The sequence below is a fragment of the Eubalaena glacialis genome, chromosome 5 (assembly GCF_028564815.1).
Source record: "Eubalaena glacialis isolate mEubGla1 chromosome 5, mEubGla1.1.hap2.+ XY, whole genome shotgun sequence".
Lineage (NCBI taxonomy): Eukaryota > Metazoa > Chordata > Mammalia > Artiodactyla > Balaenidae > Eubalaena > Eubalaena glacialis.
Genome location: NC_083720.1, coordinates 123,839,621 through 123,858,655, shown reverse-complemented (window position 1 = coordinate 123,858,655; position 19,035 = coordinate 123,839,621). Strand labels below are relative to the sequence as shown.

General features: G+C 36.8%; 1 protein-coding gene across 9 annotated transcripts in view; it reads right to left on the bottom strand.

Moving 5' to 3' along the window:
• The window catches only part of INPP4B (inositol polyphosphate-4-phosphatase type II B), a 752,704-nt gene that overhangs the window by 28,110 nt on the left and 705,559 nt on the right, over positions 1 to 19,035 (bottom strand). The window lies entirely within an intron of this gene.

Genomic DNA, 19,035 nt, shown 5'->3' with positions numbered 1-19,035 from the left:
ACTGGGTTAACAAAAGTCAAGCTTCTTTATAGTGAAGTTTTCCTAGGACTTCAATATATAGATGTGTTGGGGGCTTTTGGGAGCCAGAAACATGCTAGTTCTTGGACTTGAGCAGGTGTTTCTCAGGAGGTCACTTCGTAATTTTTTGTTAAAGTGTGTGCAAAGGACAGAGTGCTTCAAGGACCCAGGGGTTGGGAGGAAAAGGGCTGTGGATAAGGAAAAGGCTAGGAAATGAGTGATCACATGACAGGTCACTGACATGTTCTTAAGCATGTAGGAGGGGACTGATCAGATGTGTGTTTCAACATAAATATGAATTCTACACAGAGGATGAGCTTCTAGAAGGCATTCTGGGGAGGGAATTTTGTGAGAAGTGGTAATGCCTGATCCAAAGCAGATGCTAAGTAGATGCCAACATTCTGTGTTATTAACAGAAAGGAAATCTGTGTGTTTCTAGACAGTGGTGATAGTAGTGTCAACCTTGGTATCTGATTAAGAAACATGAGAGATCCTGACTCATATTCTTTGTCCCAGTGGCAGGCCACCACATTCTCACCCCAAGAAAAGTTAAAATTGTACCTGTAGTCATGGGCCAGCTTCTCAAAAAATACTTTAGATATGCTTGAATGTTTAACTCAGAATCTACCCACATCTTTCAATCTCTAAGAAATCATGGAGAAGATAACCTACATGTAGAAAATTGTGGGATGATAGAGAGTTACTAATTAGCAATCTCTCTACCAGAGAGTAAAAATGATACAATAAGCACCCCAACTCAGGTCTTTCTTGTGTCGATTTTTTTTTAACCCGGTGACATAAACTCCAGCAACCATTCCCTCATCTAGTGGAGGCTTAACTTATTCCTACTTGAATTCTGGCTTATTAAATGCATAAGTAGGCACAATCATTCAACCATGTTCACAAAATGTAATTCAGTGCTTTAGTAATAAAATATTAAATGATGCCTATGACAGCCAAAGGAATGAATGTGTCTTCCTAAAAGCCTAAATGGTGTAAGGGAACTATTTGGACACTGGGGAGATCTGTTCTTTTTTTTAAGAAATATTTTATAATTCTAATCAACGTATTGCTAAATGCACTTAGTGATATACATCATCAACCTTTGCCTTCATGTGTTTTCTTCAGATAACATTTGCTGACATTTTATGCATTAATTTAGAAACTTCTGATGGAAATGTAGCTCTACAGGTCATTTTAAAAAATACTCTGATCATGCTATCATGCTGTTCTGTCATCCTGTTATATAGAAAGTAAAATATAACAAAACTTGCTGGCTGCCCTGTGGTCAGTGTAATAATTTGGGAAGCCCGACACTCCGTTTTTCATCTGTTTCTGCAAAAGTGAATGCCTTCAGTGTAGTATCTGGAAACACTGCTACTGTATCTGAACACTTTTATATGCACGTATGAGATAATCACTGCTGCAAGTTCAAGTTCATTGCGGTCTCATTGCAAGTTCCAGCTGGGAATTAAACTAAAATTGAGACCGAAATGGGTTTTGTTACCCTTATTGTGCCGCTTAGAGGAGGATGGTTCATGATGATAGACAGAGTGATTGCCTCTGGGTCAAACACAGTGTTTGACAGAGTTCACTATATACACACACACAATAAACTAAAAATCAGATTATTCCACTGAGAGTCCAGAGAGTCCCCTTTTTTTTTCTTTTATTGAGAACTAACTTAATTGTGGGTGTCTGCTTGCCTGTGTTAAGGATCTGCAACATTTATTTTAATATTTTTCCAATCTATTACTAAAACTAGTGCTGTGATTATAGGAGGCTGGGTAGTCACAAAAGATTCCTAAATCATGCTTAAATATATCCACAGACAGATAATGACATTGTCGAGTATTAAGTATTTAGGAAATGGAGATAACAACATACATAAGTGACAATCTTTATTAGGCACTGTCTGTAAAATAGGAATAGACGAAGGTCTTTATATCTGCGTTACCTTATTCAGAATGGTCTGCTATACTGAATTTGTATGCATGCTTCACAATCATCTAATTTTAACTATAATCACTAGCTGAAGATTGCTTACTAAGCATTTTGTGACATAAGAGTGACCAAGTATACACATGTGTGTATAAGATCCTATTCACTAGTTTGAACTTTTTAGATTCTTGACTTGGCCTCATTATTTCAATTAATATTGCTTGTGGACCCACTCTGTGCATCTGTAATTCCAAAGTCACAGGAACCATGGAGCTAACTATTATGTATCCATTTTCAATAGCACAGTGCATTAACGTTGGATTGATCGTTAAATAGACCACTATTAATACTGACAATCACTGATTTCTAAGGAGCACCTAAAAAAAGATTTAAACTCTGCATTCCTTCTTGTCATTTATAATGATATGCACAACTTAGAGGTACAAATGAACTCTGGACTTTTCATATGGAAGAGGCTATGGTAAATACAACCATCAACCCCAAATTCATAAAGTAAAGCAGGTCTTTGTCAAATAGGGAAGTTATTTTCTATCTTTTATCTGATTCTCATATATACTTTAAAGTTGATGAGATAATGCCTATTAAGTTCTTGAAAATAGTACAAGTAAATAGCAGAAAGGAGGCAATTAATCTACCCACCTGTGTCCCATTCACAAACGATTTTAAAATAAACATTACTCTATCACTGGGCTATTATGTCTCAGATCATGCTTTATAATTTTTTTTCCTTAGAACATCTTTGAGGAAGCTATTTTAGGTCCAATTTGCTCTCTATTCCAACAGCCTACAATAGTTCAAGAGACTAGCTACTCTCTAGTCCCATATTATGTTTAAAGCACTGCAGAATTCATATACCACTCTCGCCTAACAATTATGAATGAGATACTCAAGAGCAAGAAGGGTTTGAAATTTTTAAAAAGAGAATAGAAAAACTAAAATGAAATTCTATTTTGCAGAAGTAACATTTTTAATAAAATGGAAAAACCTTAGTCTAGTGTTACAACAAATGGGGAGGGTTCTTGCACAAAAATTCAATTATGATTATCTATTGCAAGCTGTCTGGCTCTAACACAAGCTTCTCCTCATTCTTGGAATAAAGGGTGGAGGTGAATTTGAGTAGTAATGATGTTGACAAGAACTGAAAGGAGGTCATCTAAAACTGAATCTAATGGGAGAAATTAGGTTTTGGTTTGTATCACAGATTTCTAGCCCAGATATACTGTCTTGGCTGCCTCAGTCTGATGAAGTCACTTATAAAGGGGGAAGGTGCAGGCAGGTTAAAAATCATGGAGAAAACCTATGTATTTGCAGAGGGATAGGGGCTCCTAAACCTGGATACTTATAAAAGTCATATTTCTAGTTTTTCTAAGGTCATTGCTTTCTCAGAAGTCATAGCTTGATAAAGTAATCTACTTTTATATTTACTGTCAATACGTGCCAATCTTAGGTCTCTAGTAAAACATGTTGAAAATTCGAGAGTAATCAATAGCTTTTTTTCTTAAGAAACATCAATGTCTCTTGTGGGTGAAGTATGTTCTTTCTTAATTTACCTGTCTCATAATAATACCAAGGTCACCTTCTCTCTGAAGCCCCGACAGTACCCCACACTCCCCTCCCCTCACCTCTCTGGAAATTAACTGCTCCCTTAACTATGTTTCCAAAAGCAGTTTATGTACAATATCATAAAAACTTAATCCACCATTATTTATTTGCATGTGATTCTCTCCCAAAAGGCTTTGAAGATTTTCGAGGACAAGAAACACCTCATATTCATATATATATATATATCTTTAACATGAAGCATTATGCTCAGTAAATAATATGCACTCAAAAATTGCTTTCTTCTTTGATATAAGAGAGTACTCAGAACCAACAATTCCTTATAGTTAATGGCTTCTGCCATAGTGGAATAATGACCCAGAATAAAATGAAATACTTCGGTAAGAACAATGAATAGGGTTCTGGTCAACCAAGAACAGCCTGTAGGCCCTGTGCTGCAGAAAGAAACAGAGCAAAGAAGTAGGTCATCATCAGGCTGTAAATTTGCCTTTTGTGGTGGTAAACAGACCTTGAGGGAGACGTGGCTCCAGCCTACCAACGGCATGAGATTGACCTAGTTCAGGGATCCAATTGTCCACTTCACTTCCCCTGCTTCCTACTTTGGGTGGGCCTTTATGAGAAAAAGGAACAATGCAGGTCCCTTGTGACTGCAGCTCCTCACTGATATCCTGTTCTCTTTGACATCATTGCCCTGCTTGTTGAGTGGGGAACTGAAGTGAACTTGAACCAAGTCCAAATTTTCTATTTCACTACCTTGCAAACTTGGTTAAGACTTTGTGGTCTGGTTAGGCAAACAATCAACCACAAATTGGTTCCAGAGTCATTACACGCTATGTACACATGACAAAGTTTTGATTTTGTACCTTGCACGATTTTTCAATGTAGGTGTTTCACTGTGCCCAAAAAGACTGTCTCCATGAAATTTCTCTTTTAAATATTCATTTGTTTACTTATTTACATAGATGTTTGGTTAAAGAGCCCTTAAATTACCTATTAATTAGATATCATTGTTTAGAAATACGTTCTATTATAAAACTCAGCCCCATTTCTTAAAGCATAGAAAATATATAATGTGGCCACCATACTTATTTGGGCCACCATACTTATCTCATGGGTAAGGTTGACAAGAATAAAAATATATACATTTAAATTTCATCACAAAATATCAATTATCCCAGTAGAGCTTGGGAGAAAGCTTGTTAGACAGCAGTATATATTACAAAGGACTACATGTTTCAATTTATTAAGCAGTGAGACAAAATTCTTTTATAAAGGTCATGAAGTTTATGCATCCAGGAACAAAGGGCTAAATATAGATCAAGAGAGACAGCCTAGGCTCTTAGAAGCATGGGCCTGGAGTCAGATGGCCTCATACCGCTTGCTAGCTGTGAGGCATTGAACAAGTCACTTAGCCCCTCTGGCGCTGTTTCCTCATTTTAAGACTTAATCCTTAGGTTTAAAATAAGGTTTGGGGAAGTTAGTATTTGTCAAGTGCTTAGAAAAGTGCCTGGTACATAGTCAGCATTATGTAAAGGAAGGAAGAAAGAAGGAAGGAAGGGAAGGAGGGAGGGAGGGAGAGAGGGAGGGAGGGATATGTAGACCTTTGTCCTATTGTACTCTGTGTTCATATTACATTTAGAACATGGTGTTTAATTCTGTTTGTAGTTATTTATGAAGGGCATAAAAACAAAGAATGCATTGAGAGATGGTGGCAATCTATTTTAGGAAGGGCAGAAGTAGTGGCATGTAATTTTACATCTTAAAGGGATTTAAACAATTAAGCAGAACATAGCAACCATCTTCAAATACTTGAGGGTTGACAAAAGGAAGGAGATACTGACTTACTCTATGTTGATCTAGGCAGATGAGTGGATTAATGACCGGAAGTTCTAGGGTGGCAGAGTTCAGCTTAACATGAAGGTAAATTTTATAAAATGTATAGCTGTCCAACTATGGAATGGGTTGATACACAAAGTGACAAACTCCCTCCTATTGGAAATGTACAAGTAAAGGTTAGCTGACAATCTGTCAGGGATGTTGTATAAAGAATTCCTGCCTTGGTTGGCAGGGTCACTAGGTAATCTCTAAATTCCTTTCCAAATGTTTCAGTCTTAAAATATCATTAATATGAAAAGTTACAAGTGCACAGAAATGGAGGAGGTTTGAAAACTGACTTTTAGGAGAATAACAATCAAGGCTTGAAAAATAACATTTTATTCTGTACCAAAAGCTTGTGGTCCTTCATCAACCCATGAAAGTACTGAGCAAAGTAAGTACTCTGGCATATTTGGGGGAAGTTGACGTGTCAACATATGGTTAGTTTCCTTTTCTCAATTTGTCTCATTTTGACAAGATAACAGGATGGAATTTTTTTTTTTTTTTTTTTTTACTTAATATTAAACATAGTTGTTGAAAGAGTAGTGTAAGAATGGGTATATCACAAGTCATAATGATTGGGTCATCTGAATCAAGGTGTAATTTACACACAAGATCAAATTAGGTCTAAGCAAAGCAAATATTAAATAATTTATATACATATATATACACATATATTGCTCAATATCTATATCTTTGGCCTCAAAAGCAAGTCAAAGAGTAATATTAAAAAAGTTAATTGCAACTTACTTTTTCGTTTTAGTTATTTTATTTGGGTCATAAGTCTTACAAGGGTGCCAAATTCATTTTGAAAAAGAAAAAAAAGTGGCTTTATTCTCTGAAGTGGATTTAGACTATTTCCTCAAACACAGGGATCTAACCTTGCCCCAGTCATTTCTGTATAAATTCTCACTGTTGCTCAGAGAAGCACATCTTCTCACAGTGGAATCAGTTCGGGCGCAAGAAAGGAATGTCCTGTTTTACTCCAGCATGCCTGCTCTTGCAAACCATCACGTTACATTCAAGTACAGAACCTTCCACTGAAGAACCTTCCACTGAAAAACCTTCCACCAAACTTAATTAAAGGGCTGGTATAGACTTAAGTACAATATCTAGATTAAGAAATAATTACTTTATTAGCCTATATTCACCTACCTAAGATTTTGCCAAGTTTTAGACTAGAAGATACCTAGCTTCCCTTTCCACATGGATTCAACAGAAAAACATACTCTAGACCTCAGGTATATATCTTGATATATGGAAAAAAACAATGTTAACGATACTTGTTCAGATTCTTCAATAAAATTTTTGACCTAAGTTGAAATACTATATTTTGCTCTTAGGTATCTTGGTACTAATAGAGATATAAGGCCACACGAGGATAATGGCACAAAAGGCTTCTTTTATATGTGAATAAGAATGCTGCCTCAGTAGTCATTTATTTATTTTTTGGAAGGGCATGGCAAGTATATCAGATTGCCAAGCATTTTCCTTTGGAGGAGAGGTCAACGTCTACGGGGAGTACAGACTATCTTCCTTGTAGCAACTTTCTCTTTTAGCTGCCAAGGAAAATATTGAGCCCAGATGACCTGAGCAAGCAGAAGTCCTGCCCCTGTAGGGGAGAGAAAGCTCTTCCTGCCTGGAAGACCCCTACCATCCACCCTGGCCGAGGGGTCCATGAGACATGAAAGTTGACATATGCCTTTACTTCATCGAACCTTACATAAATCAGAGAGCTTCTTTTTTCCCCTATCTTCCACACACATAGGTCCAGATTCTTTCAAGATCTTTTAGTTTTGCTTTTTCCTGATTGTGATAAAATGAATTAAATCAAAATTTTGCTTCCATTACTAATCAAACTCCAGGAGGAAATTAGCAGAGTTCAGCAACACACTAGCAAAATGTGCTAATACCATTTTAACATTTAGTTGGAGATAAGGATATTCAAAGGGCAATTACTAACTTTTAAATTACACTCAAAATTTTAAAAATACACACACATAAATTCATTTTTCATTAGCACTAATATATCAACAGCCCCAAATTCTTAAAGCGTTTTAAAATATGGGATATTTCTCATTTTCCATTCATCCCAGAGTCCATACCAAGATTGTTAGTGTTTCCTTCTTTTGTTCTTCACGGGATGTGAGCGAAGGTGGCAAAAGACACATAGACACATTTATCATAAAACTATATAAAGCAGATTGCAAAAAAAAAACCATGACTTTCTTTTACCTTGCCATAAATAGAAACAAAATAGTTTCCATTTTCCATTATGATCTGAAACCATAACCTCAGTAACATAAGGTTTTAATTTATAAAGGAATGGTCGAGGATTGCCCTTTGGGGAGGTTATAACAGACTACACGAATATCAAATAGTATTACTTTCTAAAAATAGATTTATTTAGCCCCCAAATAAAGCTTCATGATTTAGAATTAATTTCCAATTATGTAGGGCATCTATACTCTTGTTCAGGAACCACACAATTTATTAGCAACTTTAAAATTATTAACACATGCAATAAAATCATATTTATGTAATCCATCCCCAGAGGAAAAAAGATTAAACTCAGCAAATGCTTGTTGGAATTTGGGCTTTCCACACATTTCTCATGTGGTCAAGCTGAACCCATGGCAAGTCTACACAGCTGCCTCAGTTGCCTTTTGACTTTATGACCATGTAATATTTGATCACCTTGCATATGTGTATGTGAGATTTTTGTTTTCTTATAGAAAAAATGGTTTTCCTTTTTTTATAGGGATTGGAGATCAGTTGGAGTTTTCAATAAATGTATCTATTTCAAGAGCAGCTGCTGTAAAATCAAGTCATTCTTGTGAAGAGGAAGGCATTTGCCCCCTCCTTTTCTGGCAAAAATAATATCTCTTGACAGCTCTAACATGCCTTTTTCTCATTTTTGTTCTAGTCTTTCCAAGAGAAAAAAAAAAATCTTTATCACAAAATCAAAAACAACTATCTGTTACAAAGATTCCATCTCTGAATTTGCTATAAAATTAAATTACGGAACAGAAACTGAACAACAGATGATATCTATTGTATTTCTATTTTCTAGAGCAAGAGAGCAGTCAAGGTGATTTTCAAACTCTGAAGCATACAAAAATAACATGCCATTATTTTCTCAAAGAGTTGAGAAGACAGACATCACTTTGAAAACACATAAATTCAGTTCTTATGTGTAAGAGACTAGATTTTTTTTTTTTTTTCTGCTGTTAGAAAAAACTCCCAATCAGTATTATTCAACTTGATTTGATGGGTGCTAAGAGCAGATTTAGGAAAAGCCTTGAGCCTAGCAGGTAGGGAATGCTTCATGTGATTTTATTCTTAAGTATTCACATCCTGCCTTGTTTTAAAAGGAATTTAAGGCAGTCTAAATGGATACATAAAATTTAGTAAGATATCAAGAATGGATTGTGAGAAAGAGTCATATCAGGGCAAGGGTTATGTCATAAAACTGACATAACTAGGAATGAGGCCACTATATGAAAAAAGAAAAAGCTTATTAAAGAATGCTATACATTTGAAGGGCTCAGGACACTTAAGTTACTCATTTTCAGTTGAAAATATCATAAGTCAAAAATGCGTTTAATACAGCTAACCTACAGATCATTATAGCTTAGCCTAGACTACCTTAAACACACTCAGAACACTTACATTAACCTACAGTTGCATAAAAATCATCTAACACAAAGCTTATTTTATATAGCCTTGAATATCTCATATAAGTTAGTAAATACTGTACTGAAAAACAGAATGGCTCTAAGTGTATCAGTGGTTTCCCCTCATGATCCCGTGGCTGAATGGCAGCTGTGGCTGCCCCGCCAGCATCACGAAGAGAGTATCTGTGCTACATATCACTAGCCCTGGGAAAAGAGCAAAATTCCAAGTACAGTTTCTACTCAATGCGTATTCCTTTTGCACCATTGTAAAGTCCCCAAATCCTAAGACAAACCGTCTTAAGCCAGGAACTGTCTGTACTTACTTCCCCTGACATCCTGCTCTCCACTCAGCTGTCTCGATGGTTAGATTTTAGAGGATTCAGTGCAGTGAAATCCCCAAAACGATGCTGTGATACTTGAGAAATATCACATGCGACTTGTTACTACTAATCAGCTACCAATTTTGTAAATGATATGTTTTATAAATTACACCCTTGATCCCTATAAAGATGTCATTCACATGCACATAAATTCTGATGGCCTCAATGAATGGCAGAGAATGCGGTGTAATTGTGCATAATATATTTTGCCCATAGAACTGGAGATCATTATCCTCGGGTATTACACTGGGCATTTGAACTTCTTTGTCGTCTGTGATCTTCTGATCAGGAGAAAAGTTTGCAGTATTTTGGCTGCTTTTTCATAAACTCTATTGCCTCTCAGTCCAGTTTTCATTAGACAGTAGCCTGTGAAGACTTTCAGTTTGTTACCCTGGGCTAGAGACTGGAGCAGTACAACCAAAATTCAGGTTAGAAGGAGGATTGAAACCCTTTTAATGACAGTGTTTACCTGAGTATAGTAAGTTCTTTGATGGAGACAGGAATTTTTACGCGGTACACTGACAATGCATTGATTTTTAATACCTTGGGATTTATTCTCACGTGCATTAGGACAAACACAAACATAACAATTGTATGAATTCATGAACATCCCTGCCCAGGTCAAGGCTAAAATAAATGATGGCTCACGCGACATTTGTGGAAAAAAACCTTTAGGTGGTTAAATGAATGACTGAGATTTGGGAAGCACTATTGTATGGGAACAGAATGCCCTAACAAACTTGTAAACTTTAAAAGCAAACAGAATCTGAGATAGAACTACGATATTTGTTCCATATCCACATGTTTAATTCCGAGTTGCTTCTCTCCTTGAACATGGCTTTCAAGTTCAATGATATGAGGCTACACCACTAGCTTCCTTGAGTCTTGTGTCTCAATCTTCTGGGAGCATAAATACACTTGCTGGGTTTCGGCATAACTGCTCTGCACACATCATTCAGGCCTGGGCTGCCTGCATCTCTGGCTTCTCTAATGAGAACAAGCCCTTTCTAGGACTAGTTCCTGCTGCACCTCATTTTCCAAGTGCAAAGGCATCAATCGTCTCCCTAAAATCACCTATAGGTTTTTGTTGTGTCTCAGCTGGAAGTTTCCTTCCCTTGTCTAAAGTGGAGTCCTAAAAAGTCTCAGATCACATCACAGGCTCCTGTCAAAACACTGTGCATTTCTCTTTCCAAATCCAAGAGACCCTTCTGTCCTATTTCACTGTGCTTTCATTTTTAAAGAAAATAAACAAAACAAATAAAAATATTTTTTTAAAACTACCACTCCTGAAACCCTCTTTTCTAAAACTTAAACACCATAAACCAGTGCCTTATAAAGTCACATTTTTAAAAGTCACAGTTATACGCAAACCCTCAGTATATGAAGCAATAAAGATCAGCTACAAAAAGTGGAAACCAAGATGGCCAATCAATGTTTAGAAAGATGTTCAATATCACTTATTATTGGGAAAATACAAATTAAGCCAAAATATCACTTTTTACCCATTGGATTGGTAAAAATTTTTATCGTACAAATATTGGAGCTTGTGGAAAAATGGGAGCATGTGTGCATGGCCTGTGGGATATAAATTAGTATAGCTATTTTGAAGGGCAACCTGGTAGCATCTAGTAAAATTGAAAATATAAATATCACCCATTCCACTTATACGTTTATGTACCCTCATACTTGTGTTCATAGTTATACATGTGACTATGTCTATTACACTGTTGCTTATAGTACCAAAATATCAGAAACAACCTAAAATTCAATAGGGGAATAGGTAAATTGTGGTCTATTCATACAAAGGAATACTATACAGCTATTAAAAGGGGAGAACTAGACCTTGTATATGAACATAGATCTCAAAAACATGATATCAGCTGAAGAATATGAGTCGTTGAAGGTGACACACACTATGAGACCAGTTATGGAAACGAAAACACCCAACCCATATGATGAATTAATGAATAATATTCTTAGCCTTAACCACTTAGATATTCCTAGTCAAGACCTCCTGACTCTTCCGTGCTACTTACCTAAATTGTACTCATCCTCAAGACACAGTTCAAATCCTACCTCCCTCAGGACCACCCAACCCACAATGATTCCTTTTCTCCTCTGATCCACTCTAATAATAATAGTTTCAGGCATGTGACCTCATCTATCTCATCTTCTCATTGTGGGGATTAATAAAGGTTCCTCACATAGGATGTTTCATGGAGTTCTTAGTGCATAGCAAGAACTCATTGACTCTTAGTTGCTATTATTATTACAAGTTTATGTCTCCTTTTGCTTAGCCTGGTACACAGCCATCGTAGATACTCAATAAATGTTTACATTTGACTATGAATATGATGGTACATGTTTCTGCTAATGATTACATCTGCTCAGGTCATTTCCTGAGGGGGGTTCCTGGCTCATTATTTACTGGATATTCAGTAAAGTCTGTGGGCATTCAAGAGTTGGGCATTCCCAAGTTCCACTGGCTGAGCGCTGAGGCACTGCTCTCTGGGGACCACAGACGAACACTAACCTCCTATTCCAGGCTCAGCTGCTCCTAGATTCCCCTGAAGTTATTAGTCGAGCTCTAGCAAAGCTTACAGACCTTCTAGCCCAAAGTCACTGAAAGAGTTTAAGCCTTTCAGAAAACAAGTATTAATCCTGGGATTTTTCTTCTAAGATCTTGAACACCAGGAAAATTCCTCAATTTCAGGAGTCTCAGAGAGGGCACTTTTAGACAAACATGGGACAGGAAAGGTTAAGTAGGGTAGGTAAAAATGGGGAAAGCATGGAGAACAAGGGTAACACTTACTAAGCATAACTAACACCTAATATCCACCGGGCATACAGAATTCAAATAGGTGATGTCATTTAACACAACACTTACAGGAGAGAGAGAGAGAGATAGTTATTCCTGGTTTACAGATGAGGAAACTGAGGCCTGGAGATTAATTAACTTAAAAGCGGCACAGAAAATAATTGCTGGAATAAGGATTTAATCTCAAGTCTTCTTGACTTTAAAAACCCATGTTTGTGGCAGAAGTTAAATCTATTTAAATTAGATTCATTTACATTTTATTTCATTAAATTAAATGAAAAGCACATATTCCATACACTTATATGTCTAGGTCCTCAGTTAATAATTTGAGGAACTGAGAGAAGTGACTTATTTGGAAAGGCGTGTCTAAAGCTTGTAACGGCTCTGAATGATAAGCTCCATACTTATAGGGTCTCAAGTCACTAGTACTTGAAAACAAAATTAAATACCAAACAAATTAGGGAAAAGAAACAGATCTCAAAACTACTACTTTTTAGTAGCAAAATAATCTGACACACGTAAATGTATGAAGAAGATAGCCTAAAATTAGCACATACATTTTGTTCAGGAAGTTGAAAGTTTTTTTGTAGGTCATTCTTTGATTTCTCTCGTAAGAGCAGTTCTTCTGTGGTGGTTCGTCTGTGGATATCTTGTTAAGAGATATTTGCTCTAACATGATTTCTATAGAAGTGTACTCTCTGCAGCGTCTTTCACCTTACCAGCAGCTGAAGCAACAACATCCTAAGTGGGTTAAGTTTTCACGTAATTATTAGCATGCCTAAGAAGACGGTGACTTCATCTGGGCTTATTACTGTTACTTGTCACAGATACGGACTGAAATAATGCAGCAGACACACCACTGAAACTCTCAAGGGAAGAGATAAGACTAAGCGATAATGGAGAAGCTGCTCCGGCTCGTGCTGTTCTACATAAACACATCCCTTTCCGATAGTCAAGAGACAACTGAAAGCTTCAATTACCTATGTCTGCAATGCTTCTTATTCACTTCAATATTTGAAATAGGGGATAATATGAAATCATGGGAGCTCTTCTCCAGCTAGTATAATCAAAAGTAAAAAAAAAAAAAAAAAAAGCCAAAGTGGAAACAAGACTAAGGAAAGAAGGAAGACATGTTTCTATTTGAACACAAATGACCTTTGTGACTCAAAAGCAAATCCCACAAAGGGATACTTAAAGGAGTAAGTCATGAGAAATAAAACCTATACTGACGTCAGTTGATTAAGGTCACTTATTTATAAAGCAGAACATTTCATAAATTACACTCCCCGACACATAAATTTCATGTTGAGAATATGACGTACAGCAGGATAATAAAACTCAATAAGGCTGATGGGCCTTTTAATCCCTCTCTTGTGAATTAAATATTTACTAAAATAGAATGATTAAAGCCCTGTATCTTAAGGGTATTAAATAGGTTGTATGCTGAAGCATACCCTGATTAGTCTTACTAATGGCATACCAACTATCTTAACTTTAAAGAGCCATTATAGAATGACAGATTGAAGAATAATGTAACATAAGGAAAATAAAAGTTACACACAGACAACTAAGCAATATGGTGTCACGCTGCTACACTGTATATACACAAAATCCTAGAGTTCCTCTTAAGGGAAAATAACAGTGCACTGGCATTTTCATTTTCATTTACTTTTTAGTGGCAATTAAATTTCCTGACACAATTATTTTTTGATAAAACATGACATTTTATAATCCAGTCAAATTTTATTATTTTTCAATCCAATCCCAATCACCTATTAATCAAATATAAGTTTGAAAGTCCCTACTAAATATGCTTTTTGCAAACGCATTGTGACAAGATGGCTCTTAGCATTCAATGGTGATTCCATAAGAAACAACTGAGTGCTGATACTGAATGCATTCTCCCTTTCTTTTTAAAAATAAAAATCTGCCGATTATCCAGCCACCATTTCATAAATTCCTGCCACAGATGATCAAGGGAGAATTTGGCGATACACGTACACTTCAAAACTCAAAGAAAGGATAGTTATACCAGGCTTATAGTCATACCACAAAGCCATTAAAATCAATTACTGAATGGTGGCTGGTTTAAATGAGGCAGACTTTAGAGTCAAGCAGTTCTCAACCCCGGCTCTATCCCAGAACCTAGTCTGTGGTGGGACTCCTGTGAGAATCATTGTTTTGGTCTTATAATATAGGCAACCGCTAAGAGTTCCTTACAGAGTCAGACCTACCCACTCCTTGTCAACTTCCTAATCTGAAGAGGATCTTGTGCCATTTCAGTCAAACAGACCGTAGCTAGCAGCACATGTCGCAAGTGTGAAGCTATAAGCAATACTGGATATGTAAGAAAAGAGAGAGCCTGAAATTTTAAAAAAATGTACAGAGGGTATAATGACAAGTTGAAATTTTGATAGAGTAATCATGGTTCAGGCATACAAAAATGCAGTCGGGCAGCCATTGAGGACCTGGTCTCCGACAAGTCTCTGCACCACTGGGAACCTGAACTTCCTTTGAGCTGTACCAGACCCAAGGACACCCCTAGCCGTGTTCAGAACAATACCTGCCAGCTGCAACCTATGGTCTCAAGGTCTTCCACTGTAACTATGCCACCATTTGGGATCCCAACCAATCCTCACTTAACAAGCACCCTGACTCTTGCCAGCTCCGATTATAATTCTTGATAAACAACTCATGTAATTAACTGTAACCTTGTGGGTTTTTGCCTTTATAAGCCTCCCCCATTTTGTAGTCTGGTAGAACACAATTCAAATGCTTGTTGAATCTGTGTCTCCCAGGCTGCAGCCCTAAATAAACACCTTTTTATTTCAATCATGTCTGTTTCTAAAATTTTGGTTGACAGATTCAGACTGTGAGTTAAGGTAGATTGTCTGTGGTCCGTTTGTTTTTGAATTTGAGTTGAAACCTCTCCAAAACTTTCACTTTCATCTTCTGGAACTTTTGCTTATAAATATGTCACAACTGAGCAATAATTTCATTTGCTTATTTCCAAATGCCCATGTATGCACAAAACTTCCTTATAGGGCTTGAACATTTTAGAAACCTATGTTAGTCATTCACTCACTCATTGAATATTTATTGAGAACCTACTATAACTAGGCATTATTCTAGGTACTGGATAATTAAAATATAGCAGTGAACAAGATAACAAAAGTCCCCACTCTCATGAACCTTATTCTGGTGAGGGGGCTTCTGAACAACCAGGTAGATGAAGCTTTATTTCTTTTTATCCATAACATTTCTCTCATCCATAAATAATTTGAAAATTTAACAGAGATAAGCACTATACAGTAGAAAAATTTAATATAGATAAGGAAAAAAATAAAACTACAAAAACAACATTGATATTATAACCCCGGTGAACTTTTAAAAATATCCAGAGTAAATAGCCTGGAAGGTGGTTAGAATAATTCAAAGATAAAATAAACTGCAACTGATGTCAAATAAAATAAAAAACTTTAATACATTTAAAAACATAAAAATCAAACTCCTTTAAAACACTAGCTTTTTTTTTTTTTTTTTTTAATCCAGGGTTGTGTCCTGGAATATTTGTAAAGTTCTTAAAAATTCTGGATCCCTGGATCCACCTCAATGATAAACTGCACAGGGTCCAAATATACGTAGTTTTTTAATGTCCCAGAAGCAGCCACTGTCTGGAGGGCTGGGACTGTCCATCAGATGGCAGAGCAAAGAGCTCTGCAAATCCTCTTCCTCCTCCCAAAACCATGACACTGAAAAATATTGTCAAAACCAACCATTTCAGGACCCTAATAATCAGCCAAAGACAAGCAACAAGTGGAAAAGAGTTTCTTCTTGGAAAACTGCTGACTGGCAGGTAAGAAGAGGGCGAGCCTGTGGTCTTTCTGCCTGGGGCTGCTCCCACCTCGCCCCTCTCAGCTAAACCTCTACTAGGGAGAGGCTGCCATGGAAACTGGCAACTTTGCTGCCCCAGGGTCTGAGTGCATTGGAAGTGAAGAGTAGAAAAGCCTACTCCCAGGCACTGTCCAAAGCATTAGCGTCCTTGGAGGCAAACAAATGCTGACTGCCAACCTCACAGCTGGCCTGAGCCTGCACTCCCACTTGGGCCACTCCCCAGACCAGTGGACTAGCCATGAATGTAATGGGAAATGAGATCCTGGACATGAGAGAACCATGGAGGGCTTTGATCAATTTCCACACATCCTGGGTTGACCAGTAGGACCTAATAGGGCCTGGTGGAAAGAAAAGGCAGGATGGATACGAAAACTCCTGAATTTGAACATGTTTCCCAGTCCATACACAGATATATCAGCAGAGGTTGAAAGCCTTACTGGATTGAACTGTTTGAGCACAACTTCTGGCTAATCACTGACTGACCACTGAACTACAGAGACCCAAGTGCAACCCTAGGAAACAAGGCTTAGACATAAAAGTAAGAACTGAACTACTATCTCAGAACATAATTGAAAATACAATTTTAAAAACAGATGAAAAAGTTGCTACACGGTTCTGAAAAACAGAAGGCAGCAGAATGAATTCCTATTTGGACTGTTCTTTGTTTATTCAACCACTATTTATATTTATTTCAATCTGGACCAGACACTGTGCTCAAATGCCCAGATACAATAGTGAACATGATAGATAAGGTAGAAATTAAAGAGTTAACATTCTAGAACTAGAGTTTGTTCTTCAAGGTCTCAGGATTTGGGCAGACCACTCTGGTCTTGCACACAGTCTCCAATTTCTAAAAGTACATGGTTCTTATGACTCATATGACTTACATAATATTTGAACTAACAGATGTGAAGTAGTCAAATACATAACCAAATAATTATGGGACTGACATGTATACAGTAATATGTAGAAAACAGATAACTAATAAGAAACTGTTGTATAAAAAATAAATAAATAAAATTTATAAAAAAAGAAAAAAAAACAACTAAGGAAAACAGCAAGGTCCTACTGTATAGCACAGGATAAAAAATGTAACTAAGGCATCTGTGTTTTAGTGCTGGCTCTAGTATTTTCTGAGTAGTCTTTGCTGAAACACTCTGTAGAGCTCAGTTTCATTATTCATAAGGTGAAGCAGGTTTGACTAAATTTTTAAGGTGACTCCTTGATCTCAAATTCTATGATTATTTGTAAGGGCATACAATAATACACATTAACATAAAAAATACTTATAAGAAACCTATCCAGGCTTACTTTAATGAATGCAATCCATCCATAATTAGCACAGCATTTGTAAACACACGCACAGTTTCAAAGTGGTATTTAAAGAGCTTATTTTCTTAAATAGAGAAAACATTGCATTTGAAAGCTTATTTACAAGATTTTAATATATGGTATTGGGGTCAAACCGTATGTCATAATATATTCAAAAAAAATATGAGGCTCATAATTGCCTAGACGTGATTGTCTCAGGAAGATCATGACCTTTGATATTTATTTTCTTAACAAATATCGCAGAGTGATCACTGTGTCTCAAACGTTGATCTAATCACTTTACACGTATCAATTCATTTAATCCTGGAGACATTCCTAAGAAGGGCTACTATTATTAGCATGTCTATTTTTACACAAGAGAAGACTGAGGCACCAAGAGGTTGACTAACTTGCCTCAGGCACTAAGAGGCAGGATGAGATTAACTTCCTCTTGGCTGCTAAGTGGCACATGGCCTGGATTCAAACTCAGGTCAGCTGGCTCCGAAGCCGCATCCTCTCATCTACTCTGCCCTGTGGCCAGAGCTTACAAACCTATGGGCTTGTGATGTAAGACAGTACCCAAAGAGGGAAAGGACATCAGTTATTCAAGACAATAACACGTCTATTTCCCTTAAACACATGCACGCATGAACACACACACACACGCATACACACACATGGACAAGCCCTCATACTCTCATGCAGCCCTCACATAGACACAAAACCAAAGGCTAAATTTGGCAGATTTGAAATTTCACTAGAGTAGTGGGGATATGGAAGTTAAGATCTTTAGTATTTTTGGATTACATTTCTAGTGCCTTACTTTTATTTCACAATCCCAAACTAAATCCTCATAAATGTTATGTCATTAGCAAATGTGTTGTATATATAATGTCAGGTACATACAACCTTTATGCTATTCCAAAATATGTAGTTTTATAGTTCAACATATATATGACAGATATGCCCTTTATTTACGGATTGGAAAAAATTACCTTTCTAATTTAAGGGTCCTCTCTTACCCCTACCTTAAATAAACAAGTAACAGTTTCACCTTCCAGATACTTTATGCTGGTTGAATCATTTTAGCCCTCTAGGGTTTCTGGCCTGTAAAATCATGTGCTCTGCCCTCCTCACCTGGCATCTTTGTTCCATCCATAGTGACATTTGTACTTTTTAAATGCACATTAGAAGATTTTATACTCAGATTCTGAACCTTCCCTGTGAGTGTTGAGAGATTATTATTGAAAAAAGTCTTTTATGACAACCAAACATGTTTTGTATGGCTGAGATGTTCATGTCAGGCCTTGAAGATATCCTCATACATTTATCCAAAAATTATGGTAGAACTCCACTGAACAACGAAAATGCCAAGAGACATGAAATGGGGTAAAAGAGAGGACTTCAGAACGCTCTCATTAGCAGGGAAAACATACAGCATAGAAGGAGCGCAGGCAAGCATCACCCTCGCCATGGAAAGACTGTAGCAGTTAAAAGAAAAGTGGAGCTAATGACATGCCAGATAAGAAGCAGCCCTCTC